This window comes from Hyperolius riggenbachi, chromosome 4 (assembly GCF_040937935.1).
Source record: "Hyperolius riggenbachi isolate aHypRig1 chromosome 4, aHypRig1.pri, whole genome shotgun sequence".
NCBI classification, from domain to species: Eukaryota; Metazoa; Chordata; class Amphibia; order Anura; family Hyperoliidae; genus Hyperolius; species Hyperolius riggenbachi.
In genome coordinates, this window is record NC_090649.1 from 200,905,270 (window position 1) to 200,918,465 (window position 13,196).

General features: G+C 42.7%; 1 long non-coding RNA gene across 5 annotated transcripts in view; it reads right to left on the minus strand.

Moving 5' to 3' along the window:
- LOC137570626 (uncharacterized) overlaps positions 1-13,196 on the minus strand; it is a 117,138-nt gene that overhangs the window by 29,671 nt on the left and 74,271 nt on the right. For all 5 annotated transcript variants that reach the window (XR_011031120.1, XR_011031121.1, XR_011031118.1 and 2 more), the window contains exon 3: positions 11,297-11,396. This is a non-coding gene — a long non-coding RNA (uncharacterized lncRNA). The remainder of the gene's footprint in view (positions 1-11,296; positions 11,397-13,196) is intronic.

A 13,196-nucleotide genomic window follows, 5' to 3' on the forward strand; every position in this document is an offset into this window, starting at 1 on the left:
TCTCATCACTAATGATACTGAATAGGCAAACACCCAAGACAATATTCTCTGATGCCTGCTTGTAAGCAGAGGAGTGAATATTACCAGGAGGTATATTTGACATAGGATTTTATTATTTCTAGATATAAAAAGGTTTAATAGTGTACGTGTCTTGTAAAGCACAATGTAAGATACCATGTCTTTGCAAAATGTATTGCTATGCAAAATGCTGTTTTGCTGTCAATCTGATGTCATGAAAATTGCTGGATTATATTACTGCTATGGAGAATAATACATTAAATGTCTATTTTATTGTGAGCTTTCAAAGAACATGGCCTCCTTCTCAGGCCTAGTTGCTTGAAAGCTTCGTGTTCTGTATGATTTAGTCATCCATTAAAGGTATTGCTCCCTGAAGTTTATTTAAAGAAAAAAAAATTTACATAACTTTTTATAACGCAAAAGAGTCTTTTATCCATGGAACTGCTTTCTGCATCTTAGAGCTACCGTTTTCACTGGCTGCTTCAGTTGAAGGCATACTCCCAAGTCCAGGTGCAGAGGCACAGAAAATAACTAACGTCAACACGTGTACATTCAAAAAGGTTTGGTGGTAATTTGGGCACCAGGGAAAGCCGCCAGTAAGCTATTGGTAAAATTACAAATATTCTACTATTGGGCAGTGGCTAGTTCCGATAATCGAAAATTCATAATTTTTACTGATACTTTACTATGGCCTAACCCTCTTCTGACATTAACAATCCAGCTACTGATGCCTAACACTAACCTACCCCTCTGCCAAATCTCTGCCAATATCTGTGCCCCTTCCCGGCTAAACACTCCCTCCACCGATATCTGTGCCACCTATCACCATTATTTACCAGGCCTTGGCGACTCTGAAATTACCTCCAGAATAATTTAAAAATTTGAGCTGTGTTTATGTATGATAATGGCATCTTAAAACAAAACTAATTTATCTCCTATTCCAGTGAATTAACTTTGATATGGCTTTTTTGGAGGGTTATATGCCGTTTGAAAGAATTGTATTGAAATGTAATATAACCTGATCAAAATAGGCTTTGGAGTAGGGATGACTGAAATTGTCAGGATTGTGAGAATCTCACCAAATGGCTTTGCAAACATGGCACCTGACACTGACCAGTGGAGAAATTATACTAATACAAGTGTGGTTGTGTCATAGAAATATCTGGTGTAGTAGAAACAGGATCAATTTCCAGTTCAGCAATAATGGTAGAGACAGAAATGGTTGGCACCAGATGCTGGGTGTAGATTGGCTCTGTGCAGCTTACCTCCCGGAGTTGTGCTCACGTAAAGCGATTCATCGCTTTACGTGAGCATCAATTTCCAGCTTGCTGGCATCATTATGTAATACAACATTTTTAATTTTTTTCACACTTCATGAATGGCGTACTTTAACCACTCAAAGACCACAGTGGTAAACCCCCCTAAAGACCAGGCTGCTTGTTTCATAATTGGCCACTACAGCTTTAAGGCCAAGCTGCAGGGCCAAACAACACAGCACATGAGTGATCCCCTGCCCCCCCCCCCCCTTTTCTCCCCACCAACAGAGCTCCCTGTTGGTGAAGTCTGATAGCCCCCCCGTGTTTATTTTTTTTTAAATCAATATTTATGTTCATGTTGTTTTACTTATTTTTTACTATTTTTGCCTTTTTATTGTTCTCTCCAATCCCCTCCCTCCCACCAGCCAGCCAATCACGCGATCGGCTGTCATAGGCTTCTGCCTATGAGAGCGAATCACTCTCTTGTTCCCCAGGGGGCTGTCCCCAGTGCAGCGCTGCACTGTGTAAATAGATGGCGATCACTCCGTCTAACAGTCTCCCGAGCGGCAATAGCCGCTCGGAGACTGAAGAGGGGGCGGAGCTCCGCCCCTGAGAAGGAGATGCGCGCGCACCCTGTGCGTGATCTCCTTCAGTAGACGGCTCCAGGAACTGACGCCAATTGGCGTAAGGCGGTCCTGGGGCTGCAGCTGCGGTCAATTGTACAGAAAATAGTGCAGTGTTTGGTTAAAAACGAGGTGAAACAATTCTTTGGTCGATTGGAACTGAAAAATTCCGTCAGTCCAAAAGTTGGATTTTACAATCTTATCTAAAGAGTGCAAATTCCCTAATCGACCTAGTTATGGGAACAATCGAGAATTACCTTTAGATTATTTTGGATCGTAAGAAGTGCATCAAAAGATTGCATCTGATGAAAAAATTGTACCGTTAATGGCCAACTTTATCAAGATTGGGGCTTAATCCTGACTGGGCTCATTACGTTCTCTCTACCCCACTTTAGAAGATGTCATCAAAAAAGTTGAAGAAACTCTGGAAAAGGATTGACAAAGGCTGAGAGGAAAAAAATGTTGTGAGTTGAAAGTCATAAAAGAAAGACGCTCCTAAGATTGTTGAAGCTCATAAGTCTTGGTGAGACATTATGTTTTCCACAGCCAGCCTTACAATTATAGAGACATAACATTTCTCTGAACCTCTCTTTAGTGTTGGCCTTCACCTTTCTCACTACTTCTTCAAAGCATAATCGTTTAGCTGAGCAATGACGGAAAAGATGATGGTGTTTATAGAATCAATATTTTCTCCCCTACCTGGGCTATCATCGTTTGTGTTTTGGATAATAATGAGGTTTGCAATATGATAAATTGGATTCTGCAGATTTTGTTGTCAGGTTTAACAACTCTTAGTTGTAGTCATACGTAAAGAAAACAAGTCATTATTTTGACATATCTGGCAAAAAAAGAGAAAAAAATGCCATAAAATACAAAGAACATAATACAGTTTGATTAACTACATTGCTCCTTCACTTCAGGTATTACATTAAATGTAACATTGTAGCTTTGTCTTCGAAAAGAAAATGAGAAGACAGCTTCTCCTCAGCATCATTATGTGTGTCACAGTGTGCTGACTGTGTCATTGATTGCACTGTTGTTGTTTTTTTTCTTTGGGTAAATGAAGCAGCCAGACTTGCCCTTGTCAGCATTAGTACCTTCCGTAGCAACTAGCTAGCGTTCAAATCTCTGCAGTAGAGATGAACTGGCATTTCATCCTATGTGAATTCACTTGTAGACTGCCTTTTAAAGGAAATATTTAATTTATAAAAAAAAAACCTCTGGGGGATAGTTAACTCGGGAGGGGGTAGCCTCGGGATCCTAATGAGACTTCCCCCTGTCCTCCTCAGTACCACCGTTCCAGTGCTGAAAGCCTCCTGAACATGAAGAGGTAAATATTTACCTACCGCTATCCAGCGCAAACACATTAGGGAATAGCCAAGCCCGATTGAGTCCGCTCTACTGCACAAGCGCGAGTCACCTGCACCTGCACAGTAGAGCAGACCCAATCGAGCTGATTGGGTCCGCTCTTCTGTGTAGGCACAGGTGACTCGTGCCTGCGCAGTAGAGCGGACCCAGTTGGGCTCTGCCTAAGCCCTTTGGAAAACCGATACTGCACGTGTGCTGGATTGCAGTAGGTAAACATTGCCACACCTGCGCAGTGCTTGTTGGGGAAAGTTTCGTGGGAGCCAGCAATGGATCCCCAGGGCTGCAGAGGATCAATGTATGTGGTACTGATCAAAATTTGTAAATGTTTCCTTCAGCAATATTGTCTGTGCTCTTCACTACCTTTTATTGTTTTGTGCATCTCAGCTGGTAGCACAAGCATTCTTACCAGGAACTAAATTGGGTCTCGCTGTACTTGGGATCCAAAAACATTCTTTTTCTCCAAATAAGTCGCTTTCGAAAACTAAGTTTCAACAGGCATGATGCAGAAATGGATTGGAACTCTATGAGTACCAAAACTACTATCTGTATTGTAGAATAAAAAAGAAATAAAATGCTTTTCTCTCGTCCCTATTTCTACATGGATCAACAGGGGTATGTGGGGGATGGGCTGTAGTTGTACTTTGTACTGGTTGAACTCGATGGACGTATGTCTTTTTTCAACCAAAATAACTATGTAACAATGTAACATTCAACACATACAGGGCTTGATTCACTAAGACCAATGGATTGGAACTCTATGAGTACCAAAACTATTATCTGTATTGTAGAATAAAAAAGAAATAAAATGCTTTTCTCTAGTCCCTATTTCTACATTCAACACATACAGGGCTTGATTCACTAAGACCAATAGCGTGAGTAACCTGCTGTTACTCGCGCTATTTAATCCTGCGCACCTTAATGCATGCTATGCGCGCTATTGGCAGCATAGCGTGCATTATTACCTGTTGTGAGAGGAGGGCTCGCTATGCACAGCATAGTGAGTGCTTGTAGATAATGCCGGCTACTAGCCAGTAACAGGTGTTCATATCATCCCGCCCTGGACCCTTTTCGGGTCCAGTAACTTTAAAGGAAGTGATCCTGGCACTCTGATTGGCCCAATAGGCTGCCTGTCACATGACATCACTTGACAGGCAGGCTATTGGCCTCGCTATGCTGCCAATAGCGCGCATAGCGTGCATTAAGGCGCGCAGGGTTAAATAGCGCAAGTAACAGCAGGTCACTCGCGCTATTTATCTTAGTGAATCAAGCCCACAGTATCTTACTTTTGAATAAGTATACAACACAGAAAAATATGTCCAAAAAAGCATGCAGAAAAGGCAGTGTATCACCTTTGGATTACAATACAATTAACATAGTCAAACATATGTTCCTATGTTAGATATAGAGGACACTGGTCAGAAAAATTCCGCCTAATTCAAATGACAAAAGCAAAATAAATAAATAAATAACAGTTGAGAAACTGGTGGGGCAACATTACAACGGAACCATGCAATACATTAAAAAAACCAACCAGTATTAGAAAATAAAACAAGTCAAAGGTAGCCAAGAAGGCCATACAGATACTGTAGTTTAAAACTGTATCAAAGAATAAAGGCGTTACAATTGAAATGACCTCACAGCCAATGATAAAGTAGTATTATCAACAGAAATGTACGCTATGGTATTGAGCAGGAGGAAGATCACAAACTCAGCTCAGTCTAGTCCGTATTTCTCGATGTAAATTTCGACTGGGAATAACTAATTGGGAGCAGAGTCAGTCGGCTATGTGAAGTTGGCCCCCCTATAATCAGCACAAATAAAAGTTCTAGCATGTTTGGTTAGTGCTATGTTTGTGCCCATTTGTGCCGCAAAAATAAACATTTGTGCTGCTTTTGTTTTAAAGATAATAGCAATTATCTTTTTCCAAACTATGACATCACCCAGCCCCCCTACAAAGGCGCACGGACACAAAAGTGGGGTCGTTGGTTAGTGCTGGGTTTGTGCTCATTTGTGCTGCAAAAATCACCGTTCTATCTGTTATCGTTTTTGAGATATTAAAGGTTTTTTATGAAGGTCAAAAGTTCACCCAGCCCCCCTACAACAGCGTACAGACACGAAAGTAGTGTTGTTGGTTAGTGCTGGGTTTGTGCTCATTTGTGCTGCAAAAATCACCGTTCTATCTGTTATCGTTTTTGAGATATTAAAGGTTTTTTATATAGGTCAAAAGTTCACCCAGCCCCCCTACAACAGCGTACAGACACGAAAGTGGTGTCGTTGGTTAGTGCTGGGTTTGTGCTCATTTGTGCTGCAAAAATCACTGTTCTATTTGTTATCGTTATTGAGATATTAGGGCCCTTTTCCACTAGCAGTCGCTAGCGTTCACGCTGAACGCTAGCGATTGCTGAATCGCAAAGCCGGCGATTTCCCGACGTTTGCGGCCGCGATTTTGCTATGCTATGCACTGCATAGCAAAATCGCGGCAAATATCGCTCCGCCGCGCGTTCGCGTTCCTGTAAAAAACTAATTGCGGTAGTGGAAATGACCTAACGCGATTCCTATGTTAAAAAGCAAACCGTAGCGATTGTAAAATCGCTAGCGGTTTGCGACTTTACGATTCAGCCAGCGCTGGTGGAAAAGGGCCCTAAAGGTTTTTTATAAAGGTCAAAAGTTCAGATAGTCCCTGGTTAACGAACAAGATAGGGACTGTAGGTTCATTCTTCTACGTCCCCACCTCTGTTTGGCATACAATGAAAAATTGCGCCGGCTAAATAATGGCGCCATTTTACTTTGCGATATTTAGCGTACGATATTATAAAACGTTATTTATCTTTTAGCTCTTAAACGTTATTTTATAAAACACTATTTAACGTTTTAGTTGTTATACTTTATTTTTCCAATGCTACATACATGCATACATACTGTACATACATACAAGCATACGTACATACATACATGCATACGTACATACATACGTACATGCATACATACATACATGAATACATACATGTATGCATGTATGTATGTATGCATGTATATATGTATTTATGTATGTATGTATGTATGTATTTATGTATGTATGTATGCATGTATATATGTATGTATGCATGTATTCATGTATGTATGCTTGTATTCATGTATGTATGCATGTATGTATGTATGTATATGTATGCATGTATGTAGTAATGGAAAAATAACACCTAAAACGTTAACGTTTTATAAAATAACGTTTAAGAGCTAAAACGATAAATAACAGAAATAAATCCATTCAAAACGATAATTAACTGTTTTATGGGCATCTTAAAATTATAATTAATGTTTTGGAATTCGGCGCCATTATTTTACAGTTCTTATCGTTAAAACGCTAAATATCGTTTTATAATGGAATTCCAGTGCCACCATTTTTATATAAACTGAGCTTGGCGCCATTTTTCACTGCTCCCTCTGTTTGTACCTCCTCTGTGTGCCTCTGCTTGTACCCCCCCCCCCTCCTGTGCTCTGTAACCCCTCTCTGTCTCTGTTTGTACCCCTGAGCCTCTGTACCTACTCTGTGCCTTTGGTTTTACACCCTGTGCCTCTGTCTGTACTCCAAATGCCTCTGCTTGTATCCCTCTGTGCCTCAGTTTGTACCCCTCCCTGTGCCTCTTTTTGTACTCCCTGTGCCTCTATTTGTACCCCCTGTGCCTCCGTTTGTACACCCCTGTGCCTCTTTTTGTAATCCTCACCAAAGTTTGTACCCCCTGTACCTCAGTGTGTACCCCTTGTGCCTCTGTACCTCAGTGTGTACCCGCTATGCCTCTTTTTGTGCCCCGTGTCTCTGTTTGTACCTCCTGCACCCCCCCTGTGCCTCTGTACTTCTGTTTGTACCCACTATGCAGTGGCGTACCTAGGGCATTTGGCGCCCGGTACTGGGTAATAAAAGACACAAACACACACACACACACACCCCATAAAAAATGGGCGTGGCCACAACCTGCGGCGTGCTTAGCGCGCCGCGGCGAAAAATGGGCGTGGTCATGACCATATAAAGTATTAGCTAGTATAGTTGCCCCAGTATAGCTAGTATAGTTGCCCACAGTATAGCTAGTACAGTTGCCCCCAGTGAAACTAGTTACCCCCAATGAAGTTAGTATAGTTGCCCCCAGTATAGCTAGTATAGTTGCCCCCCAGTATAGCTAGCTAGTTTAGTTGCCCCCAGTATAGCTAGTATAGTTGCCCCCAGTATAGCCAGTATAGTTGCCCCCAGTATAGCTAGTATAGTTGCCCCCAGTATAGCTAGTATAGTTGCCCCCAGTATAGCTAGCTAGTTTAGTTGCCCCCAGTATAGTTGCCCCCAGTATAGCAGGTATAGTTGCCCCCAGTATAGCTAGTATAGTTGCCCCCAGAATAGCTAGTATAGTTGCCCCCAGTATAGCTAGTATAGTTGCCCCCAGAATAGCTAGTATAGTTGCCCCTAGAATAGCTAGTTTAGTTGCCCCCAGTATAGCTAGTTTAGTTGCCCCCAGTATAGCTACTTTACTTGCCCCCAGTATAGCTAGTTTAGTTGCCCCCAGTATAGCTAGTTTAGTTGCCCCCAGTATAGCTGGTATAGTTGCCCCCATTATAGCTAGTATAGTTGCCCCCAGAATAGCTAGTATAGTTGCCCCCACTCCCCAGTATAGTTTCCCCAGTAGTATAGTTGCCCCCAGTATGGGGGAAGCTTCTGGCACTTCCCCCCTCCTAATTAGCAGCAGCTTTAGATATGCGGGCAGGAGCGGGCGGAGAGGACTTACTCACCTGCTTCCTGCGTTCCAGGCGATGGCGCACAGCGTCATCTGTCACGTGACGCTGGTCTCCGACTTCTCTGTCGCTCACTGCGCTTCCGCTAATCAGGAAGCACAGTGGGCGGTGGAGAAGCGGGGGGCAGCGTCACGTGACGATGACGCTGTGCGCCATCGTCTGGAATGCAGGAAGCAGGTGAGTAAGTCCTCTCCACCCGCTCCTGCCCTCATATCTAAAGCTGCTGCTAATTAGGAGGGGGGAAGCGCCAGAAAGAGGGGACCCAGGTGAGGGAGGTGGGGGGTCCGTCCCCCTCCCCGCCCCTTTCCCCACCACCCCTCCATTCTGTGTTGCTTCCCCCTCCTGCACAGGCCTCTGTGGGAGACCTTGGTGACACCCCCTGGGGCACCCGACACCCAGAGCGGGGAGCCCCCTGCCGCCCCATGGTAGGAACGCCACTGCCACTATGCCTTTTTTTTGTACCCCCTGTGCCTTTGTTTGTACCTCCTGTGTCTCTGTACCCCCTCTGTGCCTCCGTTTGTACCCCCTGTGCCTCCAGGTGCCTCTGTCCTGCCCTCTGCCTCTATTTGTACCCCCACCCTGTGGTGGACTCAGTTCCTCAAGTGGACTCAAACTTCCTCTATGCAGAAATGACGTCATCGCAATGGGATTGGGCCATTCATAAGTCGTGGACTATCTATCCATTTTCTATAGCTCTCAAATTAAATAGAACGCTGCAATAACTTTAAAGTTCCCCTTGCTTCAGATCAATGAAAGTTTGTTGCACGGATGCCCCGGCCCCAATCTATAAAGCTCAAAATCAAACACAAGTCCATAGGCAGAAAATCAACATTAGCCCTACTGCTCAATAATTACTCATCTCAAATCAGGACTGCTTGGGCTGTGGCACAGAGGGTCAACTTCTCTTTATCACTCCATCTCAGAATTGTGTTCCATGCTGTGCTCCATATTTCTCACTTTTGGCTATGAACCCAGAAGTCTCTGATGTATTGAGCATGGTGTGGAACATTTAGGTGAGAAGCAGAGACAGAGCAAAGTTAAAGGCCCTTACACATGGGCTACAATTGTAGCTGTCGCCAGCGCACAGGGGACGTGCTGACGACAGCTAGACAACAGCTCTGCAGCAGCGACAGCTGTCTACACGTCTCTGCTACAGGGCATAGATGTGGCGGAAGCTATCGCCGAAGGGAGCATCCCCCGGCCGGATGCTCCCTTCACTTCACAGTGTTGCCTGTCGCTAGTCCGCATACACAAGCTGAGACACGTGCCGGACTAGCGACAGTTGCCGAGAGACAAGTTGCAGTAAAGGTTGGAAATTTTATTTCGTTTAAATTATACAGAGTGTAACAAAATAATTCCATTTAACCAGATTTAAGGCACAAACAAGCCAACTGTTGACTGTGAACAGGTAAAACAACATTAGCTACTTCTGGTCAATGTAGTGCATGAAGAATAGCAAGTATGGACAAGATATAAATGTGGATACAAGGTATCTTCTAGTTGTGGCTATTCACTCCCTAGTATTATTCCAACGTAAATGGGAGCTAAAGCTAGAGGTATGTGGAGGCTGCCATATTTACTTCATTTTAAGCAATACCAGTTGCCTGGCTGTCCTGCTGATCCTCTGCCTCTAATACTTTAAGCCATAGCCCCTGGGGGTACAAATAGAGACACAGGGAGTACAAAAAGAGGCATAGCGGGTACACAAAGAGGTACAGAGGCACAGGGGGGCACCAGAGGTACAAACAGAGACAGAGAGGGGTTACAAAGCACAGGGGGGGGGGGGGGTACAAGCAGAGGCACTCAGAGGGGGTACAAACAGAGGTGGGGACATAGAAGAATGAACCTACAGTCCCTATCTTGTTAACCGGGCATTATCTGTACATTAAATAAACCAGAAACATCTCAATAGTGAAGTGAATGAAGCTAGATGAACTTTTGACCTTTATAAAAAACCTTTAATATCTCAAAAACGATAACAGATAGAACGGTGATTTTTGCAGCACAAATGAGCACAAACCCAGCACTAACCAACGACATCACTTTCGTGTCTGTACGCTGTTGTAGGGGGGCTGGGTTAACTTTTGACCTTTATAAAAAACCTTTAATATCTCAAAAACGATAACAGATAGAACAGTGATTTTTGCAGCACAAATGAGCACAAACCCAGCACTAACCAACGACACCACTTTTGTGTCCGTGCGCCTTTGTAGGGGGGCTGGGTGATGTCATCGTTTGGAAAAAGATAATTACTATTATCTTTAAAACAAAAGCAGCACAAATGTTTATTTTTGCGGCACAAACGGGCACAAACGTAGCTTAACCAAACATGCTAGAACTTTTATTTGTGCTGATTGTAGGGGGGCCAACTTCACATAGCCGAGTCGGCTAGGAGGAAGCATTTTACACTTTGTTAATCTCACAGATTAAATTTTGCTAATTTCATAAAATGTAAATTTTGGTCAAAGTATAAACATGTACTGAGCTCTGAAGCATTATTAGTGTTTACCGTAGTTACTATTGTGTATGTTTTACCAATATAAAAAAATGGGCCAGAATTGAGATATTGATACATTTTAGTTCTGATTGAATTGTTGCTATTTATCTTTGCCTGCAATATCAGAGTCTGAAAACAAGAGAACGGTTAAATCACTGTGTATTTTTTTTTTCCGAGCCATTTGTTTAAGCTATGAAAAAAATCTCTAGGCTCATAGCTATTACCCGCAGATAGGGCTATTTTACTCTAGTTAGCTTATTTTAATCAATCCCACCCCTGTTTTTACTTTCTTACAAGCTGATACAATGCAGTAAGAGCCTACAGGCTTCCAGCAGCTAATGAAATAAGCTAACACAGGAACGTGTTAGAATCCAGTTTGCTGAACTTCCCATAGGAAATCAATATCTATTACATAACCCCCCCCCCCCCTTTTTTGTTTTTTTTAAGAAAACTTCATTGTATCCCAGTATGCTAAATAGTAAATAGTTCTACATAGGCAGATCATTTGATAGACCCCAGAAACTACCATTGCTTCCTTTGATTTTTTGGGGATGGCCATTGGAATAAAAATGGAGTAAAACTCCTTGCACACTATGGTATTAATTTGTGCTTTGTCTTCCCCACAGGTGTGTGTATTTCTTTGCCTTTTATCTCATTGCTTAGCTCATTTTGACAAGAATTCCTACTACTATAACTAAAATGCTTGTCTTTTGACTTTTCCATGCATGATTATAATTTTCTTATCAAAGTACAATTACCTTCCAAATTCCAGCTCATCCTGTGTGTGCTCACAAATACACAGTTCATCCAAAAGTAGTTCACCTTCTCATTGTGATGTACAGACACATCCTTCTCCAGCTGTTTGAAACAATGCAGATTCTGTCTCATTACTGTCATCTATTGTATTGGTATATTATACTTTGGAGACACGCTACTGGGTTTCTGCTGCTGAGCTATCCGCATGTTTTTGGCAGCAGATATATCTCTGTATGTCACAAGCGGCTGCCTTAAGGGAAACTTTTTCACTTTTGAACTCCTGGTTTGTAATTATTTACCTAAAATGTAAAACTTGTAAATCAAACTTGAGTTGGATGCATTCAAATACAAAAAAAAATGACTGTTGAAGTTTTTTGCAGCTCTGTATTTGATAAAGAGACACTGAAGAGACACTGAGTGTATATATATATATATATATATATATATATATATATATATATATATATATATATATATATATATACATATATATATACAGTGGCTTGCAAAAGTATTTGGCCCCCTTGAAGTTTTCCACATTTTGTCACATTACTTCTACAAACATGAAACAATTATATTGGAATTCCACGTGAAAGACCAATACAAAGTGATGTACACGTGAGGAGTGGAACGAAAATCATACATGATTCCAAACATTTTTTACAAATCAATAACTGCAAAGTGGGGTGTGCGTAATTATTCAGCCTCCTTTGGTCTGAGTGCAGTCAGTTGCCTATAGACATTGCCTGATGAGTGCTAATGACTAAATAGAGTGCACCTGTGTCTAAGACAATATTGGGAGCAACAACACCATGAAGTCCAAAGAACACACCAGACAGGTCAGGGATAAAGTTATTGAGAAATGTAAAGCAGGCTTGGGCTACAAAAAGATTTCCAAAGCCTTGAACATCCCACGAAGCATTGTTCAAGCAATCATTCAAAAATTGAAGGAGTATGGCACAACTGTAAACCTACCAAGACAAGGCCGTGTACCTAAACTCACAGGCCAAACAAGGAGAGTGCTGATCAGAAATGCAGTCAACAGGCCCATGGTGACTCTGGACGAGCTGCAGTGATGTACAGCTCTGGTGGGGGAATCTGTCCGTGGGACAACTATCAGTTGTGCACTGCACAAAGTTGGCCTTTATGGAAGAGTGACAAGAAGAAAGCCATTATGTAACGATCTGTGTCAGCACACAGAGAGAATCTGATTATTGGTGATCTGAAGTATCACCAAGAATACAGATATATACCTGATTATTGATGAACTGCAGAATCACCAATAATACAAGTATAACTAACCTCTGGACAGCTATATAGTGTGAGTGTTTGGTGCAACAGTAATGACTTTGAGTGGGACCACCCGAGGAGCAGGTGGTCCTTGGCAGTATGGGAAATATCTCCCTCTGGGAAGTGCAAAGACCTTTCAGCAGCCTGAGACATCCAAAGGGGTGGAGCCCCAGGCTGAATAGCAAGAAGGCCCTGTGGCTGAGTGACACCTAGAAGGTGGGCGTCACAAGCAGGTCTGGAGACTAATCTCTCAATGGAGAGGGATAGCTCTCAAGGTCGGGCAGGCCAGGTCGGCAACACACAGGCAGATAAGGTACAGAGACAGAAGGCTGATTCGGTAACCAGGGGCAGGCAGGGTTGGCAACAGGTAATCAGATATGCGTAGGTACCGAATCAGAAAGCAGAGGGATAGTCAGGAATGCAATAGGTCATAACAAATATCAAACAATGCCTAGTCTTGGGTGTGAGGTCCGTGTTCTCAACACCCTGGAACTAGTCTGGAGTATAACACAATGGTAACACAGTATCCCTGGTCTTGGGTGTGAGGTCCGTGGTCTCAACACCCTGGAACTGGTCTGAAGTACAATGCGATGGTACACAGTATCCCTAGTC